This window comes from Stegostoma tigrinum, chromosome 3 (genome assembly GCF_030684315.1).
Source record: "Stegostoma tigrinum isolate sSteTig4 chromosome 3, sSteTig4.hap1, whole genome shotgun sequence".
NCBI lineage: Eukaryota > Metazoa > Chordata > Chondrichthyes > Orectolobiformes > Stegostomatidae > Stegostoma > Stegostoma tigrinum.
Window position 1 is genome coordinate 65,317,941 of NC_081356.1, and position 22,249 is coordinate 65,340,189.

General features: G+C 39.2%; 1 protein-coding gene across 2 annotated transcripts in view; it reads left to right on the forward strand.

Moving 5' to 3' along the window:
• The window catches only part of LOC125450743 (protein prune homolog 2-like), a 362,196-nt gene that overhangs the window by 168,062 nt on the left and 171,885 nt on the right, over window positions 1-22,249 (forward strand). The gene's annotated exons all lie outside the window — the stretch shown is intronic.

Genomic DNA, 22,249 nt, shown 5'->3' on the forward strand with positions numbered 1-22,249 from the left:
TTGGCATACACGTGATCTTCTATCACCAGCATGCACTTCATGGAAGAGAAAGTATGGCTGATAAGCCAAGCAATCATTCAGCTTGCAAGGTACTTGTGTTTTACCTTAAGGTCTTTATTAGTTACCTCCTCTAAAAATGGTACTTTGGCTCAGTTTTTTGTTTGATGTAAAGAACCATCTTGGTCAGAACTTTGCCATCCCAAAGTGTGAGAGAACAGAGTTCTCAATAGGCCAAGCTACTGCCTCCAGTCCCAACTCTGAAAAACATTCCCAGTGTGTGGGACTGGCAGATGAAATTTCATGCCTTGTTGAAACTGTGTGACTGAAGAGCTTACTAAAAATTAATCTTCTGACCTATAGAGAAGGTTGCTTTTCGGAGTTCTTTCTAGTGCTGACAAGTTGTGACTTTATGGGAATGAGGGTGACAGTGTTAAAATAGATTTGTAAAAAAAGTGTAAACTTGTATAATAAAGAACGAGAACAGAACAATAATAGAAATTTTAGTAACCAAAATTTTGTTATCATAACCCAAACCCATCTCTTCAGTCAGCTATTCATCTTTTAGTTTCATTTTTAAAAAAATTATACAACTGGCAAATCTATATCCAATAATTTACTCTGAAAACTCTGCTTTTATTTAACAGCATTAACACATCTCACCATTTCACCACAGCAGCTAGATTAATGATACACTTGAGTGCCCTCTTTCTTATTATTTGCATTTATGGCTTTATGTTATTCACATGCAAGGAAATAACATCCATCTGTACCACATCATTCTACGGTCTTTCTCTGTTTAGATACTATTCTGTGTTTTTGGTCTTCTGCCAAAGCGACAAGTTTGTCTTTTTTCCATTTATACTTCCTTCTGCAAAGGTTTTGCCCTCATACTTGAAATATCTATATACTTCTGCAGACTGTTTGGGTTGCATTTTCACCTTTTGACTTGGGAATGGGGAGCCACGCCATTTCCCAATCCTGTGATATTGCTACCAGTTCTTGCTCATGACATTTTTTTTTATCATGTGATGGGCTGAATGCAGGGATTTGGCTCTGAAAGTAGTTAAGTGTCACACTTGGTGGTATGTGGGTGCCGATGTGGAAAGGTCAGGCATGCTGCTGTTTGCAGTAAAATTGACCCAAATTTGGTAGTCGATTCTGAGACACCCTCACCTTCACCTTCCTCACCCCTTCTTAGCTTGCATACATCCTCCATAGTCACTCATCCAGTACCCACAATGGGCAGTACTCATAATAACAATGGAAATTTTGAAGTGCACATAAAGTGTCGAACTAAACAAGCCATATTTCAAAGTGCACCTAATAATATGTGGTCCGAATAAAATTTCAGACTGCCAATATAAACAGTCATTCAAAAAAACACTTGAAAAATGATTCATTATCAAGAGGTTTCATACAGTTCTAGCACCACTTCTGTGTTCTTAAAATCTATGCCTTTTCTCATAAAGGCAATTATGCTGCCTTAGCCACTTCATCTAACTGACTCACTACTTTAAGAGACCGATGGACGCACGGACCAAGGTTCCTCTGATCCTTGTTGCTCCTCTGGCTCCTACCATTTCTTCCCTCGCCATGTTTGCCCTGCTCAATTTTGATTTGATTTATTATTGTCACATGGTGCAGTGAAAAGTTCTGTACAGGCAGATCATACTGTATAAAGTGCATAAGGGTAATAGAACTTCTGAGCAAAACAGATAGCTAAGCTTTCATTCGGAGATAATCCTAGGAGATTATCCACTGGATAACTTACTCCAATGTGTTGAAGATGTTCTACTTTCACAATGCAGGAAAAAAAAGTTAATGGTCCTTTTGAGGACAAAGCCCAATCATCACTATAGCATTTTATTGCAATATATGACTCTGGCAACATTTGTTGTACTTAGCTGACCAGCACTTTACAACTCCAGCTCAGGGTTTCCCTCGAGGCTGAAGATGTGTCTAAGCAGGTAAGATCCTTTCCCCTTTGAAGTCTGGTCTAAATTCTATTAAAACGTGAGGAAAAATGGAAGATTAATAAGGGCCAGGATGGAATTTGTGTGGGAGATCTATAACAGGCACAGCCAGAGAGCTTTGCTTTCAAATTTATTGAGAAGAAAGTGCTTGAAATGTGGCAAAATTCCAATTAACCCAGAAAGAAGCAGGGGAGTTTTATTTGCAGAAGGCAGTAAAACCTTAGAAGTGGGTAGTCACCATTTTTGATCATTTAAAATGAAAGTGAGAAATCCGATAAAGGCAGGAAACAAAAACTGGTAAGCAGTGCAGAGGTACAGTATAACAAAGAAACAGTTTTTAAAAGGTTGAATGCAGTAATTTAAAACAGAATAGCTACTTAATACAAAGTAAAGCTTTATTGATGAATTTGACACAGTACAACAGCAATGCGGTGTTTAAAAAAGAACATTACAAAGAAAATGAATGGAGTCTAGCAAGCTCTAATTATTCAAATTTAAAACATTTGTGAATATAAACTTAAAGAACAGATAATTTGAAGCAATATTGAAATGATGTCGATTTAGGATGTCTTTACAGTAATACTTGTGGTCTTGCATGCAAGGAGGCATATCCACCACATGAGAAAAAAAATGACCAACTGGGAAAGATTCCCAGGCCATTCCTGGAGCAACCGGTTAATCCACAAGAGACAAAACTTTATTGGATGTGCTGTTGATTTTGTGTTTGATTGGACAAAATATACTGTTCCATCAGACCGGTTAGTGGCTAAAGAAACAAAAGCTACATACTACAGAGGTACGAGTACGGGATAGGATAGCTGTCAGAAACATAGGTGTACTACAAATTACATGACAACCAACATAAACAAATTGAAACAGAGATAGTAGGAACTGCCGATGCTGCAGAATCTGAGATAACACGGTGTGAAGCTGGATGAACTGCTTAAACAAATCGAAAATTCTGCTTGCAATAAACCAGCTTCAGTTTTGAGCCTGCATGTGTGCATACTTCAACATCTACATTTGAAGAGTTGTAAGAGAATTGACAACCACCAGAAAATCATGGGACTAGAGGCAAGTAGCTGTCTAAAACAAGCCAGGAACAAATCATTGTCAAGAAGACAAAGGCAAACACAGGTTACACAGAGCTGGTCAATTCTCTGACTTCTTAAACAGAATAGTCAACACCAATGATTTTGGTTGTATTCATTCATGGGATGTTGATATTGTTGTCTAGGCCAGCATGCAATTAAACAGTAATTAACTTGTCCATCTTTATAGAACAATGAGTTTTTTAAACCAGTATGTGTGAGACCATAAGAAATGGAAACAAGAGTAGGCCTTTCTGTCCCTCGACCCTATTTCATCATTGAGTAGGATTGTGGCTGATCTGACATTAGTTACTTTCCTGTGTTTACCCCATAAACTCTTGATTCCCTTACTGATTAGGAGTCTATCTCAGCCTTAAGTATACACAAGAACTCTGCTCCGACAACTTCCATTGGCAAGGAGTTCCAAAGACATTCAACCTTGTGAGAAGAAATTCCACATCATCTCAATCTTAATTGGAACTACTTTACTCTGAGATTATGCCAGCTGATCCTAGACTTTCCAATGAGGGGTAGCATCCTCCAATTACCAAGCAAGTCCCTTATGAATCTGATATATTTCAATGAGATTACCCCAAATTCTCCCAAAGTCCAGTGAGTACAGTCTAAAGCTGTTCAGATTTGCTCACTGATAGATAGTTCCTCCACACCGGGGATCATTGTACTCATGAATCTTCCCTGAACTGTCTTCAGTGAAATGTTATATTTTCTTAGATAAGGTGAACAAAACCATTTCAGATGTGGTCTCACCAGCACCGTGTACAGTTGTAGCAAGACTTCCTTACTGTAATAGTCTAACCCCTTTGAAATAAGGGTCAATATTCGAATAGCCTTCCTGATCAGCTGCTGTAGCTGTGTGCTGTGTTTTATAGAACATAGAACAGGCCCTTCGGCCTTCAATGTTGCGCCGATTTGTGAACTAATCGAAGCCCATCCCCCTACACCATCCCATCATCATCCATATACTTATCCAAAACTTGTGTTTTGTGCGTAAGTACTCCCAGAGAGCTGTTCTTTTAGTGATGGTGGAAATTTGTTTGCATTGTGAGAATTTTATAATTGAAGAGTGTAGCTTGCTTTTGGTTTAGATGAATCAGGAATTCATTTTTGTTTTTTGCTTTAGGAAAACTCCCATGGATTAAAAAGGTATTTGGTGGTAGGGGTTTTAGTTTCAAAATTCCGGAGCAGAAGAGTTTGGCTGAAAGTCTGAATGGATTTTTGAAGTTAAGAACATCTAACCTCAATTGTGTGACTGATCAAAGAAAGGGCTTTCAAACCTCCTAGGCCCAGAATTGAAAGAAATTGATTAGTCAAACTTGTAGCTATGGGACTGTCTGTGTGATCGAGAAACAAACTATTTCTGGTATTTGAGTACAGTACTGTGAAATGATGGTGTTGGGATATATTTGGGGAGGCGATGGCATGGTGGTATTAGCGCTCGACTGCTCAATCCAGAAACTGAACTAATGTTCTGGGACATGGTTCATTCCCACCTTGACTGATGGTCGAATTTGAATTCAATTAAAAAAAACCTAGAATAAAGAATCTATTGATGGCTATGATACTATTTCCATTGTGGAAACAAATAACTATCTGGCTCACTAGTGTCCATCATGGAAAAGAATCTGCCATCTTTAGCTGGTTTGGCCTACAGGTGATTCCAGACCCACAGCAGTGTGGTTGACTCTCAGCTATCCTCTAAAATTGCCAAGCAAGCCTTCCAGTTATATCAATTATTACTATATTTCAACAAATAAATGACAATGGATGTTCACCTGGAATCGACCTATGCACTGGAAAAAGCAACCCAGTCAACCCTGCAAATTCCTCCCTACTAGTGTCTAAATTAGGAGATCTGTCGGACAGACTAGTCAAGCAAAAACCAGCTCTGGGAGTCCTCAGCATTAACTCCTGACCTCCAAGTCTCATGGCTTCATATTAAACATGGACAAGGAAACCTCCTGCTGATTATTGTGAATTGCCCTCCCTCCACTGATGAATCACTATCCTGCATGTTGAAAAACACTCGGTGGAAGCACTGAGGGTGGGGAGGGTGCAAAATGGACTCTGGGTAGGGGACTTCAATGTCCACCACCAAGTGTGGCTCGGTAGCAGTACTACTGATCTAGCTGGACAGGGCTTAAAAGGATATAGCTGCTAGACTGAGTCTGCAGCAAGTGGTGAGGGAACCAGCAACAGGGAAGAATGTAGTTGACCTCATCCTGACTGATCTAATGCCTACAGAGGCATCTGCCCATGACTGTATTGGTAAGAATAATCACTGCACAGTCTTCGTGGAGACCAAGCCCCACCTTCACATTGGGAATAGCTTTCATTGTGTACTGAAGCATTATCACCATGCTAAATGGGACAGTCTTCGAACAGATCTAGCAACTCAAGACTGAGCATCCATCAGATGCTGTGGGCCCTGAGCAGAATTAAATTCCAGCACAGTCTGCAGCCTTATGGCTTGGCATATATCTCCACTCAACCATTAGCATCAAGCCAACGAAATAAACATTGGTTTAATGGAGAGTACAGGACAGCATGCTTAGACCAGCATCAGGCATACCTGAAAATGAAGTGTCAACCTGACGAAGCTCCCACACAGGACCACTTGCTTGCTAAGCAGATGATGATGAACAGAGCTAAACAATCCCTCAGATCAGGTCTGAGCTCTGCAGTCCTGCCACATTCAGTTGTGAACGGTGGTGGACAATTCAACAACTTGCTAGAGGAGGAGGATCCACAAATATCTCCATCCTCAATGATTGAAGAGCTCAGCACATTAGTGCAAAGGATAAGGTTGAAGCATTTGCAGTAGCCTACAGCCAAAAGTGCAAAATGGATGATCCATCTCACCCTTGTCTAGTGGTCCCTCGCAGCATAGATACCAGTCTTCAACCAATTTGATTCAGTCCATATAATGTCAAGAAATTGTTGGAAGTACTGGATACTGTAGTGGATGTGGGCCCTAACAACACTCTGCAAATAGTACTGAAGAATTGTGCTCTAGAATTTGCTACTCACTTAACCAAATTGTTCTGGTACAGTTACAACACCGACATCTACCCGACAATGTAGAAAATTACCAAGGCTTGTCCTGTAAACAAAAAGCAGGATAAATCCCGCCTGGACAATTCCCACCTCCTTAGTCTACTCTCGATCATAAATAAAGTGATGGAAGGTGTCATCAACAGTGCTATCAAACGGTACCTGCTCAGCAATAACCTGCTCAGTGACACCCAGTTTGGTTTCTGCCAGGGCCTCTCAGTTCCTGACCTCATTATAGCCTTGGTTCAAACATGGACAAGAAAACTGAATTCCTGCAGTGTGGTGAGAGTGACAGCCTGTGACATCAAGACTACTTTTAGTCAAAAGTGACACTGAGGAGCCTGAGCAAAAATGGAATCAATGGGTATCAGGGGAAATCTCTCTGATAATTGAAGTCATTCCTGACACATAGGTGGTCATGGCTGTTGGAGGTCAATCACCTCAGCTCCAGGACATCTCTGCGGGAGTTCCTCAGGGTAGTGTCCTAGGACCAACCATCTTTAGCTGTTTCTTCAATGACCTTCCTTGCATTATTTTGGTCAGAAGTGGGGATGTTTGCCGATGAATGCGATGAATGTTCAGAAACATTTGCGACTCATCAGATACTAAAGCAGTCCATCTTGTACTTTAACAAGATCTTGACAACTTCCAGTCTTGGGCTGATAAGCGCCAGGTAATATAGACACAACAAAAATAGCAGGCAATAACCAGCTCCAAAAAACAGACAGACAATCTAACAACTACTGCTTGACATTCAATGGTGTTACCGTCACTGAGTCCCCCACTATCAATGTTCTGGGCATTACTGTTGTCCAGAAAGTCAAGTAGATTCACCGTATAAACACAGTAACTTGAAGAGCAGGTCAGAGGCTAGGAATCCTGCAATGAGTAACTGACCACCTGACATCTCAGAGTCCACACTATCTATGTGACACAAGCGAAAGGCGATGGCTAAGTAGTACTATTGCTGAACTGTTAATCCAGAGATCCAGACCATGTGCTGGATACCTAGGGTTTAAATCCTGCCCATGGCAGGTGGTGGAATTGGAATTCAGTAAAAAGAAATCTGGAATTAATGTTAGCTGATGACCATGAATCCATTGTCAATTGTCAGAAGAAACCCAGCTGGTTCACTCATGTCCTTTTGGAAGGAAACTGCCATCCCTACCTGGTCTGGCCTACATATAAATCCAGACCGCAGCAATGTCGTTGACTCTTTAATACTCCCTCGGCAATTAGGGATGGCCAATAAATGAGCCAGTGATCCCCTCATCCTGTGAATGAATAAGCAACAAACAGGGTCAGGGCTGTAATGGAATACTCCCCACTTGCTTGGACGAGTGCAGCCCCAACAAAACTCAAGAAGCTTGACACAATCCAGGATAAAAAAGCCCCCTTGATTGGCACTAACCCCACGAGCATTCACTCCCTTCACCACTGACACTCAGCAGCAGCAAATATACTATCTACAAGATGCACTGTAGAAATTCACCGAAGATCCTAAGACAGCATATTCCAACCTACATTCACTTCCATCTAGAAGGAAAAGTGTAACAGACACGTGGGATTCCAGCACCAGCAGGTTCCCCTTCAAACTACTGTGCATCTTGACTTGGAAACATACTGCCATTCATTCACTGTCACTAGGTCAAAATCCTGGAATTCCCTCCCGAAAGGCATTATGGGTCTACCTGCAGCACATGAACTGTAGCAGTTCAAGAAGCCAGCTCACCAGCACTCCCTCCAAAGGCAATAAATATTGGGCATTGCAGTGGCACCCGTATTCCACGAGTGAGTAAAACAAAAAATTACCATGTATTTCAAAAATCTTTTAAATTTGTTATATACTGTTTAGTAAATATGTCTGTTTGGTTTTGTTCTCCTTGTTAAAACCAAATCTGTAGCATTGTGTGCTTGCATTTTGGTGAAGGACCAGCACATTAAATAAAAATGAACAAAATATGATATATTGAATCACATTTAAATCTGGGATTACATTTGTCCAGCAGTAACATCAGCTGGGATAAGAACGACATGAAAAGTCCCTCAGATGATGCTGTGTGACAACTGCTTGAGTTTCCTGGGAAGTAATCCCCTGCTAAGAAAATTCAGGAGATTGTGCGCTTTGGTTAGAGTAAAATATTGACAATGAGATCTATGAGAAGCAACATCCCCTGCAAAGGATAACCTCTGAAAAGTTCGAGGAATGTGCAGTTCTGTGAAAATCTCTTGGTAAATTGCAGGTGATGCTGTCGCGCTCTCTCTCTCTCTCGCACTTTTCATGACACGCTGTCCACTCTCACCATTTCCCTGATTCCAGAAATTACGAAAATACTGCCTGCAGATTTTAGCAGTGTTACGCTCTCCCACCTTTGCTTTTTTTTGTATATAGCTTCATTTTCCTTGCTGATTCTGTTTCATTACCCTTCCATACTCTATCCCAAGGAGAACAGCAACTATAACAGCTATAACTGAAAGCAAGTGGTGTAACTGACACCTTTGCATTATTCTATGTCGACTTCACCAACTGTAACTACCTCCATAAAACATATAGCACTTCCACAAACACGCAGCCAATAGAAAGTATTCAGCTACTAAGCTGCATGTTGTTGATGATCCCTTTAAAGTGATGCTTTCGGTGGGGAATCTTTCTTTCTGCTAAATGCATGTTTGGCTTCTTGAGAATCAGAAAAAGCTTTAACTAGGTTGGTGTTTAAAATGGCACTGCTGATGCCAAAACAAAACAAAGACTGACTCGAGCGCTTGCATGCTTTTGATGCTCACTCCTCATCTCCATGCTAATGCTGTTGTCAAAGTGGCATTTTACGTGGGCCACACAAGAAGTCTCTGTGTGGTGCGGATACCATTCTGATAACAAATGGTACCCAGAGTGCTGAAACTATGAGTGCTGTGGAACGCACTTTTGTGACCTTTCTCTTTCTAGGAAGTCATTATAGTTTTGTTTCCAAATAGAAACAAGAACAGTAGTGTTATTCCATATCATCTTGATTTTTTTTGTGACAATGTAAAGCTGCATTTGATTTAGGCTCCAATTTGCCAGTCAATGTAGAATTTACAATACTTCATCTAATTCCAGAATGTAGAGTTATTAGTTTGAAGCTGTATGTCGATATTTGGAAGTACTTCAAAACCAGTGTGTCTGCTTGAAGCTCAGCTGCTCAGTTTCACCAGATTTCTTATGGTGTAATTAATATTTGCCAATCTTTTGAAATTACAAAAAATTATTGTCAATATGAAGCAGTTTTTGAACACCGGAAAATTGAAGCCAATGTTTTGCTTTTCTTCTAGTTCAGTTTGAGACAGGTGGGAATGTTGCAAATATTTTCACTGGCATCACTTATGCATCTACAAATAGAGATTGTATGCTTTATGCAACACATTGAAGAGCCATGCAGATGGGGAGACATGTTGTTGTCACCCTGCTGAGAAAAATTAAGTGAGTCAATTAAAGAGGAGTCTGGAAGTATTGAATAAATAACTGGTCTGTGCATAGAACTGAAATCTAAAATACAGAAATCAATGAAGTTTGAAGTTCGTTAATATTTATTAAGGTTGATTTAGATCTAGGTTAAGTTGATAATTTGAATTTATATTTTCACGTTTCAAGACATGGGAAAACAAAGAGAGTTACTCACAAGGGAGCTGGACTCTTTCCTGTGCTTTTAACTAGACGTTGGTTAAACATTTAAGAGGACAAGCCTTTTACTGCTGTTTGTGCTCTTGTAGATAGTACGACTGCTGATAACTAGTTGCCAGGCATGTGCTGTATTTCATCTTGTCTCATGTAACTGATATATTCCGGTCTTGTTCTATAAAATTTTTGTCCAAAATTTTCCAGGCTTTAAAATTTTGACATGCTCCCAAAAAATTCTATTCTGTTGCATTAAGTTTACAACAGCCGACTGAATGCAATAGTAATAAAAATAAATTCAGATTTTACTCATTAACTAGATGAGCTTTCATTTATGGTCAAATGCATGATCTGTAGGTATGAGGGAGAATATAAATCATGTGCTGCCTCCTTGGGTTTGCTTCAGCCTTTGTTAATATTTATTATAAGAAGCAAATGTTGAAGGTAATAGACCAGGCTTTATATCACCCTCCACATCTTGTTGCTTTGTATGCTTGGTGTTGCCATTTTGTTGAAGCAGGCCTAAGAAGTGTGTAGGGGAAAGAAGTGGTCAGCAAACTGCCAATTGAAAAGTTAATGTTTAGCTTTGCTGATGTGGCCTAAGATTAATTGTCCTTGAGAGTACACACAATACTTTTTTTTAAAAAAAACTTATTTATGGGAATAGCAGCAGCAATTAGTGAGTGTGGGACACGGGGACCTGACAAAAGCCTCCTGCATTTAATGTTAAGAGTTTGGAGGGTAAGAATCACAGGGAAGGCCACGTTTAATTAATCTACATACCTTTGCCACTTGCTCACCTGCTTGTTGCTGAAATGTCTATAGGATAGCCATGGATTACATCTCCTAGTTGATTTTTGCTTCAGCAGCAGTCTCCCTCAGATTTGCCAAAATCTGGAGAGAGAGGTGAAGCAGGAAAGTCTAGGCTAATGTGTCAGAAGAGTGTAGCATATCAATTTGACTAAGTTTCCATTCACATTTGGGATGCTACAGATAGCATGAAACAGAAGACACCTCACAGTGAAGGTAAACTAAGAGAGAGGGATATTGTGTGCCTGAGGCACTTAGAAAATGTATCAAAGTTAAATCATTAGGTGCATCGAATAGAAATCAAACAATTAGGGTTGGGAACAACTGTGAGTCAAGTAATAGTTGACAAAATTGAATGGAACATCATTAGAGGTAGAATAAGGAAAATGTATTTATCTTCACAACTGAGGTGCTATTTGTGGCTAGAATGTTGTTGAGGAATTTAGTGTGCCATCACAACCAGCAATCTCCATATACCTCTAAAGAGGCACAAAAATATTCTAAGGAATAGTGATTATAGATTTCTAATGTTACTTTGGCAAATTATTATTTCCAAAGGAAACCTACCAAAGTTTCAAGGTAATGGAATTTTAACCTAGATTTTTGCCATGACAGCATCTTCTTTCTGCTGAAGATTCTAAGTCTTGCCCATAAACATGGCAATTCTTATTTTCACAGGAAAAGTGTTGCAGTCTCATGCGCGCATCGTTTGCAGAGGCAGTGAGGCCATTTCAACAGCAGCTGCTTCTACTGAAGTTGGGTTTGGTAGCTCTGCAGTGTGAAATCCAAAGTGTACAATTTACAACTGGTCAGAGCCAATCTGAATTTTGAGGATTTGTTTGGATGGCCATGGTGCCTCTTTGGATATGAGAAAAGCCTTTTAGATCTGGACCCAAGATGCCTTAGGTGCTCTTTGACATTGTTAAAAGTCAATATTAATATGTGTAAAATGTCTTGAATGTGAAAAAACAGAATTAGCGTTTCACGTCCGGTGACCCTTCCTCAGAACACTGGAAGATAGGTCACTGGACGCGAAATATTAACTCTGTTTTCTCCCTCACAGATGCTGCCAGACCTGCTGAGTTTTTCCAGCAACTTTGTTTTTGTTCCTGATTTACAGCATCCACAGGTGTTTCAACTTTTATTTAAGACATTTGGAATTCCTGGCCTTTACATTTTTGAAAAAAATTGTGGAGTACGAAGCTACTGATTGCTGTCTGCCCGTTGTCTGTTGACATGTGCCTGACGGTTTCCAATTCTGGACAGTTTGATGACCGATCTCTCAACCAACCATTATTATTGAGATAACAAAGTGTGGAGCTGGATGAACACGGCAGGCCAAGCAACATCTTAGGAGCTTTTGTGCTTGGCCTGTTGTGTTCATCCAGCTCCACACTTTTTTATCTCGGATTCACCAGCATTTGCAGTTCCCATTATCTCTAATACACTATTATTGAGACATGCCTTTCAGTCACAAATATTTGCGAGATTGGTGAAGTGGGACTATGAATGCACTCCAGTGCTTGTTGTTATAAGGGCTGGTGCATTTGAATGACAGGTTTGGTGTTTTAAGGCTCTGATTAGTTAAAGGAATATAAAAGTGCTAAATGGATTTTTACGAATAAAATATTTTTTGTAGTGAAGATTGCAATAGAACTGGAAACTTTATTCTACAAAACATTACATTATCTCAGCGTGGGTCTTGATACCTGCCCATACCAGATTCGAGAGAAATCGGCAGGATAGATGTAAGAACATTGGATAATATGTGGGGGCATGGGTTGACATAAGTTAGCACACCATCTATAAATGTCTGTGGGAGATAGGTGGACATGGAGAGTGAGAGAGATCTATTCTGGGTGTGCAAGAGGGAAGGGGTTTGTGGGGTATGAAAGGTGATAGAAGACTGGTATAGGTTGGCATGGAGATAAGCAGGTGGCCAAAGGAAGTCAGTGGTAGGCTGTGGGTTGGAATAAAAATTGAGGTGTGTGGGTGGGGTACATAGCTTGGCATAGGGCATAAGGGTTAGGTGGAGAAGGTAGGGCATGGCGAGCATTTGAAGGGTGAGGAGGGCTAAGGACTGGGCGTAAGTTTGAAATATTTTAAAAAAACAATAACTTCAACACCAATGCGTTGAGGTAGACATTATGTGCAGTCTTCTTCCTCACCAGGTTCTCAATTCTGAGTCACCCAGCTCAGCCCCCAGGGAAGTCCACCACCCTGGGATGCAGACCCAACATTCCAGGCCATTCTTTACCTGGATCAGAAATGCTGAGCTGGGAAATGTTCTGACTCTGCGTTTTTGACTGGAAGCACAAACCCAGGCCTGAAATCCAGAAGATTATTTGTGAACTATAAACCTGGACCCTACTTCCATATCATAAGAGGAGAAAAATACTGACAGACACAAACTGCCAATATCAATACAAAATTGCAACTGAAAAGTTGCAGGTGGATAGTTAGAGTCTGCACTTCTAATTGGTTTCCGCTATGAAAGTGATAAAAGCAAACTTGCCAAGAAAATAATGTAAGTTTGAAATGCAGATGAGTGTGTCTCTCAAAAGTCACTGCAGTAACATAGAAGGATTTTTTTTTGCGTATAATCTTAATCTGGCAGTGACATTCACAGTTACTGGAACAGTTGGCCTAGAATTTGATGTAACATGGTGGCTCAGTGGTTAGCACTGCTTCCTCACAGCAGTATTACTGTTCAACAGTTCGATCTTTAGTCAAATGCAGGTTGCAAAGAGAGGTGCCCCTACCCTACTCAAGTAGGACTAGTGTGATCTGTAGCAAAATCTGTTCACTGCAGCAAGCAGTCTAGGGTGTCTTTTGGACTTAGTGTTTATATGGATTAGTGATTCTCATTCAATAAATTAGTTTTAGTTTTAACAGTACAAACAATAGATGGTTTATCCTCTGAAGCTTGCTGAATATAACGTTTATTGTAGATGTCTTTGAAAAACCTTGGGCAAAAGGCCCTTTAAAATTTTAAAGTTTGCAGCAGAAAGTAACGAAGAAATTAAGTTTTCAAAATGCTGCCAGTGAAAAATAAACAACACTTTTGTAGCAACTGAAAACTGATAGACTTGCAGTTTATTCTTTTTCCTCCAATTTTTACACTGTTGTATGTCCTTGACAACAGGAAAAGTAAACACTAAGAACAGGGCCTCACCTAGTTTCACAATTACAGTCCATCACAGGACCTCGTGGCAAATATGGTTCTCCAGTCAGAAGGGCCAATGAGGCACGGGATGACACTAGCATGCCCAAGGGGTAGACTGTTCTTCAGCCTCTTCGACTTTCTTAGCCCTTCCATGGTGATGTGGGTTGCTGAATGAGCCCATTGGTTTGGCTGCAGTTGGCATCTATTACATCTGGACCTTCAATGACACTGGTCAACACTGCACAGTGATTCAGTCTCACTGTACACTCAGTAGTACAGCATGTTTCTTCAAGGAAGTGACCATTTTCTCATTACAGGAGCTCCCGCATTTAAATCCTCGTGTCTTAACCAGCCACATGTGCGATGTGGAATCCTTTGGGATCCTCAAGAATCTAACACTTTCCTCTGGTGACCCACATCCTTATTTATGTTTCCTATTTGAATGTTATGCTGGGCATTCTCAGGCAGATCAAGTTATTCAGTCATAGTTCCCCAGTCTTGTAAGAGAAGAAGAGCATACCTCTCGGGAAGTATCTCATGTTTGCCCAGTGAAGCTGGACCTCTCCGAGAGGAACAGAATGCTGCAGACTCTGGCTCCATATCCTTCTCTTTTTGCTGCTTTTCCAATGCTGCCATTCTAGTCCTGATTGAGGTGAGTATCTCTTTGCAGTTGAATGATGCAAATGACATGCAAAAGTGCAGCCTGCCCACCTCCCTACCAGCTATGCTGGGACTCGCTCATTGTTGTTCACAACTTCCACTGCAAACCACCAAAAAGGCAGTGATGAGAACTTGGGCTACTCAGCAAATATATCCATACAATCAATCCCATTGGTGGCAGAAATTACTACTGCATTTCCTCAGTGCCCCTAACCTGAAGGTAAAGCTGTTGAATAATTCAGCTCTCTTCAACGCCCCCATCTCAACCATTAGTCATAGCCTGCCACCAGGGTGCCCTACTGATGTTCAGTACCACCTTGTCAGTTGGAGTCAGATTGTGCAGATTGCCACCCATCTGAGATATTTCTTGAGAGTTGTATGCAGATGCAGAGAGAATTATGTCTTACTAGGTCGCTCTACCAAAGCTAATTCAACATGACATTCACATGAGATGTTCCTTTCTCTGTAGCATTGTTTATGTGAGGATGGCTGAACTCTCAGCTTTGCAGCTAAGGGAGAATTATGGGCACATAGTGTGCTTAGTTCATATACTTGCTGGGCTATACAGAGTTAGAGGCTGTCACCTGGGTGTCACTTCACAATCACCATTTCAAACATAAACATTTTATTGAATCTTTTTCCAACATTTAAACCTTTGATTCTTTCTCTACTGCTGACTTCTGTCTCTATCTCCATTCAGGAACTTTGGATGTGTCGGAGCCCCAGGGACAACTTTTTTATTTGTTCATGGGATTTTGGCAACGCTGGCTAGGCTATATCTTATTTCCCAGAAGACAGTTAAGAGTCAACCACATTGTTGAGAGTCTGGAGCCACATGGAACCAGATCAGTTAAGGATAGCAAATTTCCTTTCCTGAAGGTCTTTGGTGAACCAGGTGGGTTTTATGACAATGGACAGTGGTTACATGGTCACCATTAATAGAACATAGAACATAGTACATTACAGCACAGAACAGGCCCTTCAGCCCACAATGTTGTGCCGACTAATAATCTCGCATCTTGATTCCTAATTTTTACTGAATTCACATTTTACCATATGCCAAGGTGGGATTCAAACCCTTATCCCCAGAACATTAGTCCAGGTTTCCGGATTAGAAATGTAGTGATGTTTGCACTACACTATCATCTCCTACAATATTTTTCGCGATTGTCTTCATTAAGGCTTTGAGAATCTTGTATGAATATTGGTGCTGCATGACCATGGATGCCTACCATACCAATAATGACCCTCTGAGCTCCCCACTACACCATCTCATCAACAAATGGCGAGACCAGTTTACCTGATTCTCACTTTTGCAAAGGAGCTTAAATTACTGGGTCCGGCCTTCAGACTGCTCATAGCCCTAGTAATTCCAGAACCAGCTCACTCCGACTTTAAAACATTTTACATCATTGATGCTGATCTGGATTGAAAATCCAAGCCAAGGACATTTCCTTTTCAGAAGAAACCTAGCTAGCTTTGTCGGAATATGTCTGTGTTAGTTGTTCGACATCAAAGTTTTGTTTTAACCAAATCTATTTTGTGATTGCATCATAGTTCTGATCGTTCATGTTGAATCTTCTGTTGGATTTGAAAATTACCAGTTATTCAGGCGATTATTTTCTGGTTGGCCACTGTATCAAAACTCAATGTATTAAAAACACTTTTGCATTCCTTTTAAACTAATGACCTATTTCACACTACAATAGACTTTATTTGACTTCATGTCCTATTTAAAGAAAAATAAATCTTACAATTGAATTGAATAGGCTTATTAGACAAGTCCAAAATAAAAGGCTCATGGTATTAGCAAGGTAAGATCTTGCAAATTCAAGCATATAAATAAGGACCTGCTATCACACAGTCCACCCCTCTGCATTCAAATTTTTCATTTCAATTACCTGGTATTGGACATTTCTTTTGCATTAAATTCTTACTTTATTTATAATGTTTAATTTCTTTAACTCTTTTTCAAATCATCTAGTGCGTAAAACATTTGAAATATCAAAAGGTAGACCTTGCTGCTGAAGATGAAATTCTCCACACATAGGAATGTTTAATTCCTAATCGATATGATTGCATTAAGTAAAGAAACCATGGGTAGTCGAAATAAAAGCAAAATAGATTATGACTATTTCAATGAAAATAAAGAATTGTAACTATTTCTGTAGACTGTTATATTTTCAATATAGTCAGTATTGTCCAAACATTGAAAACATTTACTGATATAGTTCTATACTTTACAAAATGCATGGATTTCTTCATTAAGATTTGCAAGAACATGTATTTACCAGAGATTTTAAAGACCTTATTCTGTAAAACAGAACTAACTGAAGATTAATTGGTATTTGCAACAAATGGCACACAGGCTGCTGCTCTGCGTGTGTTCACTAATTTTCAGCCTATTATATAGCAATTCAAACAGATTACAAACTTGAAGCAAAACTGAACCTCAAGAAGTCTAATGCAAATTAATGCAGCAAAAATGAAGATGTGCTTACCCGGAATTTACTGATATTTTCTTCTTGCATTCTTTCTAACACACAGCTTGTGCAGGACTAATTATCTAAGTAGTTTATTAACCCTCTTCACCTGATTATTGTTGGGTATTTATAGTAAATGAGTTGTCAGCAGAAAGGCTTCATTAGACACATCAGGATGTCATCTGCTGAAAAATGATTTCTGCTTCAAACTGACAGTTCCTTCATGTCAAAGTGATAAAGCTGCTCCAACAAATACCATATTGTGCACTCCATGAGTAAAGTACCAGTAACAAAACAAGCCAGTTTGTTCTCAATTTTGCCAGGTTAATATTGACATAATTTACTTGGAAATGTTAAGAATATTATCACAGACAGATTTAATAGTTGTTTGGAGAACTGGGTTTTGGATATTGGATTGTTGTTAGCAGTTTGCACATTAGTGGGTTGCAGGGAGTAGGGGTCTAGTGAAATAGTTTATTTTCACTGGTGCAAAATAGGTGATAGTAAATCAGTGATCCATTTTATTTCCTTCTCAATAGAAAATCAAGGCGAGTGTAAATGCCCTGCCAATTTGTCATTTCCTGTTTTGCGTTATTTTTGTAGATCTGTTTCCTTCCTATAGCTTTGAAAGCTGATCAAGATTTTGAAGATGATGCTTGGAGTTTCTTGATTACAAATCAACTTTAAGTATGCAATATCTGTTTACTATTTATGAAAAGTTTGTATATGCGCATTTCTTCCATCTGTTCCTGGAAAGTTGTTGTCATTGCCCTCCTGCTTGCCGCAGAAACAATATTTATTGCTCAAGTATGAGTGTCAACTGGCTATTTCCATGTCTCCAGTTGTACTGCTGTACAATTTTGTCTCCTTTTAGCACATAGATTTGGAAATTAAAATAAATTTACACATCAAGAAACACAGCTTTCACTGTATTACCCAGAGTACTGTGCTATGATTATGTATGAAAAACTACTCCTGATACCTGTTCCTGATAATCTTTCCCATTGTAATGGGAATTCTCTTGTTCTATTGGCATGGCATAATTTGAAGTACTGTAGTGCTCCAGATTAATTTTATCTATAATCAACATAGGGATGGCGTGGTGGCTCAGTGGTTAGCACTGCTGCCTCACAGCACCAGGGACCCGGGTTCAATTCCACCCTCAGTCAACTGTCTGTGTGGAGTTTGCACTTTCTCCCCGTGTCTGCGGGAGTTTCCTCCAGGTGCTCTGGTTTCCTCCCACAGTCCAAAGATGTGCAGGTTAGGTGGATTGGCCATGCTAAATTGCCCATAGTGTTCAAGGGTGTGTGGGTTATAGGGGACACGGGTCTGGGTGGGACTCTCTGAGGGTCGGTGTGGGCTTGTTGGGCCAAGAGCCTGTTCCCACACTGTAAGGATTCTACGATCTATGATCTTTTATGATCTAATACTGCTGGAAATTTGAAATTAAAACGAAAGGTGCTGGAAAGACACACCATATTTGGCAACATCTGAGGGGAGCAAAACAGAGTTAACCTTTTATCAAAATCACAGTTTCCAGTTCATTGATATGTGCATGTTGTCTTGTGTTGTATAGTCAAATTAACTAAAACAATTAAGGAAGCCCAAAAAAACTGTACCTTTTATCTGCTATGTTTAACAATATGTGATAAGAATCAGTTTTTATCTATCTGGATCATTTTGATTGCTCAGTCCAAGGGGTACATCTGTTCGTGTGTTATTGGTAGGTAGTTCCTGTGCACATTGGTTGGATGGGGGACCGGAGAAGGTACTTGGATGATGCATGTATCTCTTCGAGTGATTTGTTGCAGTGGCGGTGAAGTGGCGTTGTTTCGTGAAGAAAACAGGAGAATTTAGAGTCCAACCATCAAGTTATCTGGCCTGGAGAGATTGTTTCTGTGGCTAATGGGATTGAGAGTGGCTTAGGAGGGCTGGGTGAGTTGATGTGAATGATTCCGTGTGGCAAAATGAAGGGGAACATTGTGCTACAATTTATGCATGAAAAACAAGTCTCTCTGTGAAACCATTAATGTTTGTTAGCTTTGAGTGAAAAAGGCTTAGACAAACTATCTGATGAATTAAAAAAGAAAGCAGCAACGATTTCAGATACTAGTAAGCTGATAACCAGTTTCAACACAGTCTAACTGCAATCAGCATGCCACATACTGAACTGAGACTCGAGGAGTAAGCAGTTACAATCTTGTTAGAAAACCTGAATCCAGAACAAAAATTTGTTACAGAGCTCAGACCATCTTTCAGATTTAGCAAATAGTGACTTTTTTTCTTGAAACACAAGGAAATTTAAAAAAAGAGTTCTTCTTGGGAAGTGTCTGAGAAACTGACACTTTAAATACATTAAAATATACCGTTATGCGAAGAAATCTTGGTTGGGATCCAGATTCTTTCCTTGGCTTAAAATATAACTTGGGAAGAAATTAAATGCATTAAATATAAAATATTAATCTCCTCTTACACTCACGCCTCTGACTTAATATTGCTAACTTATCTATTTGCTCTCATGTCTACAGTTAGACATGATGCTTGATAATAAGTTATCAGTGTGCTTAATTAATTGATGCACCTGGAATACCATATTTGAAAGTACTATTTAATACCATGTTCATGTTGTTGCTTGAGATAACTGAATATTTTTCCATTAAATTAATGAATAGATGAGTTGAGAATTTTATTTTTATAAAAATTTACTAATTATATTCAATCATTGTTTGCTAAAAAATTAAACTCAGATTTTAATTTAGGGAATAGTTTTGCAGTGGGACCAAAGTTTTAGGGAGAGAGCTCAACTGTTGTTGGATAGAATTGACTATCATGGAAAGCAGAGACCTAATACTCTTCAATATCAGCTGCTGTTCTCATGTGTTTTTCCTTGCATTAGTCTCTTAATGAATTTCTTCTGTCTGAATTTCTTTTTCTGTTCCCCTTTAACTGAAATCATTACTATTGAGCCACGTAAGCTGTCTCTTGTGAGTTTGAAGTCTCTCAATTGGCATGCATTAATTCCATTCATGCTGAATATACTAACTTTGATGAATATTTCAAGGATTTGCCACGGAGATAGTGGTAATATCACTGAACTCCTAATCAAGAACAGCAGGCAAATGTTCTGGAGACATGGATTTGAATCACACCGTGGCAGTTAGCAAAGTTTGAACTTAGTAAATATCTGGAAATGAAAGCAATATAATAATGACCATGTACACATTGTGAATTGTCATGAAATCCCACCTGTTAATTACTATTGCTGAGTACAGTAGTCAACTGATCATTCTTATCTTCTGTGGCATGCATGTGACTTCAGACCCATATCAATGTAATTGACTCAACATCTCTGAAATGGTCTCCTCAGGTAGGGATGGACAATAAGTCCCGGCAGCACCCAAAACTCAGTACTTCAACACTCTGTAATCACCCCCTGTCTGATTCTTATTGGCATTTTTTTTTGTAATTCTCCCTTGTTCCTTCATTTTATTTTTTACTGATAAATAATTAATCTCTGTGTAAAGTTTAGTATCTGTAGTTCACCAAGTGAGGAATTGCAATGAGACCTTAAAGCCGATTTTCTAAGTGTATGCCCCCAAAGCGAAGTCTCACCCTCCCAGAGCAAGTCAATGGATTCCTTATTACATGCTGGTAGATTGAGAAAGGGTCCAATATTGACTCTAAACAAATAGAAGAAGTTTTTTTTATACCTGGGTGCCTGAAGGTAAAACAAACCTGTGTCTACTGCACTTCAAGTGCAACTATGTACCTGTGTTTGGGACTAGTATCAGCTTGAAGTTATCACCTTTTCTAATGCTAATTCAGCTATTACTCATTTGCCAAGTTGGCCAATGTGTAAAATTATATAATATCCATGCTTGACATCATGTGCTATGCTTATTTACTGCCAGCTGCTCAGTTTGGGTTCTCAGCCAAAGAGAGGTGCTTACTAATTTTGAATTGGCAACTGAACATAATAGATCCCTCAGGTTAATTTTATCTGACTACTTAGCAATCATGCAAGTATTGCAATTTTATCTTTCAGCCATTGGAGTTCTTGTACTATCTGCAACTTGTTTGAACTGGTATTGACTCAGCCATTTGTTGCAAAAGTGCCACATTGGCATTGAACAAAAAACTCGAGTTAGTTCAACGTTGAAATGCAATCTTCTTCAAATACTTTGACTTCTATTTTCCTGACTTATGATTTGGTTTAACAACTCAAATGGATTATGTTGTTGTCACAGTTGCTTTAAAATGACTAACTACAAGTAACTACAGTGTTGTTCATGCACCTTTGTTGGTTAATAATAATGGACCTACATTCAGATGGACTGCTTTGGTGTCACGACTGACTACGTATCTTTGATAGAATGACAAATGCATTGCTGTAAACTAAACACTGTATAATTAGGCTTTTTTTTGTAAAGTGAACAAAAGTGAAATACATCTCTTACTTATCCCTTTCTAATTAAAGGACCCTGTGCATATAAACAAATAGAACCTTTAATTAGTGCATTCTCGGGGCTTCATAAATCATTTTTTACATGTCACTAGAATTAACATAATTTATGAATCCTGAATAATTCAAGTGTAGTATTATAGTTCAAATAACATAAATCATTTATATCTCGGCTTGCTTTGTAACAAAACGCCCTTCAATGTTTATGCAACTCATATAGGAGTTCTGATTTTTTTTGTTTTGCATGCAAAAACACTCTCAAATGTTTGCATGTCAGTGTAGGTACTGCATGTGTCAAGAAAGGAAGCACTTAATGTAACAAGCCTAGGTGAAGGAATTGAGTGCATGTACTATTTTGAGGAAGCCAAATAAATCAAAACTAAATAAAAGACGAAAAACAAAAGAAAATATGTAGCTTAAATCATTGAGATGTCGCTAAGAATTTTTTAAAGAAAATAGTGTCAGAGATTTTACAAAACAGAAATGTTTGTGTCTGATACTGTCTCCTGAGGTACTGGACGCAGAACGGTGTTTGGTTACACATTCTGGAATGTCTTGTGACAAAAACTGTCTGTCAGCAGCCGTTCACCACCTTTGTTCAATAAGGGAATGATGGATTGAGACTTTGGAATAGATTAACAAATATTACCTGTTACATATATTACAAGTAATTTATCAGCTGGTAGGCAGACAAACAATTTGATGATGAGCAATCTCGATTGTGACTGATAATGAATTGCTGTTTGTGAGGACGATTCAATCAGGCAGTTAGATAATTTAGTCTATTGTGGAGAATTCCTTGATTATCACGAAGCATTATTAAAATTTAATGTGGATTTAAGTTAGAAAGGACTGAATGATCAAACTGTTGTGTTAAAAC